Here is a 1,612-nt window from a genome sequence, read left to right as displayed (position 1 = left end):
TACTTGAAGAGGTATCTAAGAGACTTCACAGGCTAGCAACCTTGAAGCAGTGAGTTGTGCATTCCCACAAGGAGAAGTTGCATAATTGTGTTTGGATATCAATGGGGAGGAGCTAATTTACTGCAATGCTTCTGAGCGATATTAGTTCAAGTAACAACTGAAGCAAAAAGATTCCGATCCAAATCAAATACATAAAGCACTCAGCAGTCTAAGTGAGAGAATGAGTCACATTTTAGACCAGGGACTCTTGATCAGAACTGGAAAAGTAAGAAAAATAAGGTTCCAGAGATGGGGAGAGAAGTGGCAAGAACAAAAGGATTCTCTGTGGTTGCCTTAGAGATACCTTCCTTCTTCAAATCCCTCCATCAAATCCCCTGGATACATCTTATCCATTTCCTACATCTGTGTTTTCAGCCCCTGAAACCCAGTACAGAACATGGATAGAGTTCTTGGTCCTCACCTTACACCCATTAGCCTCCACATTCACAGATCATGCTCCAGTTTTCATTATCTTCAAACAGATTTCACAATCTCGTCCATCATCCTCTTTCTTTCCCTCTCAGGATTTCACAGAGACTATTCCCTTCACAATTGCCTGCTTCACTTCTCTGCTCCCAATAACCATTTCCCTTCTTAGTGCATGTTCCCTTGCAACCACAGGTTATGCAACACTTATCCTTTCACCTCCTCCCTTCCCTGTATTAATGAGCCCAAGGAGCCTTTGCAGGTGAAGTAGTAATTCACTTGCACTTCCAAATGGGTTCACTGTATTCAGTGTTTACAAAGTGGTCTCATCTCCACTGGAGAAACCCTACGGAGGTTGAATGACTGCCCCATGAAATGGTTTTGTTTGATTTGCAGTGGTTTCTGAGTTTTCTGCTACCTGCCACTTTAATATCCCATCCCATTCCCACTCCAAATTAGACTGTGGCCCTTCTGTGCTGTTACAATGTACTCCTACTCAAGGTTGAGGAATAGCACTTCATCTTCCTTCTGCGCATGTTGCAACCTTTTCTGCACTGAGTATTGAATCCTGCAATTTCCAAAAATGTGATTTCTCTTCATCTTCCAGTCATCCATCTGTGATATTGACTCAATTTTTCCCCATTTCATCTTTTTTTTGCTCTGGGAATGGAGGACAGACCCATACTGACTTGGCAGATATGTCTTCCTGCTCTGCATTTCACAACTCCTGCATTCTTTTGTCCATTTTCATTTACTTATGCTCTTACTCTTTAGTTATGCTTTTACTCTCTGGTTGTAGGAGCTGTACCCTTGATGCAAATGGATGAATCCACCGCTCTGCAGCCCCTTGCAATCCTGTGCTTTGAAGTTCCTATACCAGGTCATGATACAATCAGTTACCGTGCATCATCATACAAGTTTGTCACTGCACATCTGCAGAAGTTTGTCAGAGTCTTCAAATGAATGTTGAATCTCCTAGAACTACTAAACAGAGATGCAGATGGACTTTTTTCACTTCCTACAAAAAGCAGAAAGGGAGAGGGTGAAATTGAAATAGCTGTGGGAGTCTGTGAATTTATAATAGATATTAGTACCTACTTTTTTCCCTGAGATGTCAATAGAGGTGCTAAGAATGTTCAATGTTTAA

Source organism: Hypanus sabinus, chromosome 21 (assembly GCF_030144855.1).
Source record: "Hypanus sabinus isolate sHypSab1 chromosome 21, sHypSab1.hap1, whole genome shotgun sequence".
NCBI classification, from domain to species: domain Eukaryota; kingdom Metazoa; phylum Chordata; class Chondrichthyes; order Myliobatiformes; family Dasyatidae; genus Hypanus; species Hypanus sabinus.
Note: the sequence above shows the minus strand (reverse complement) of the source record.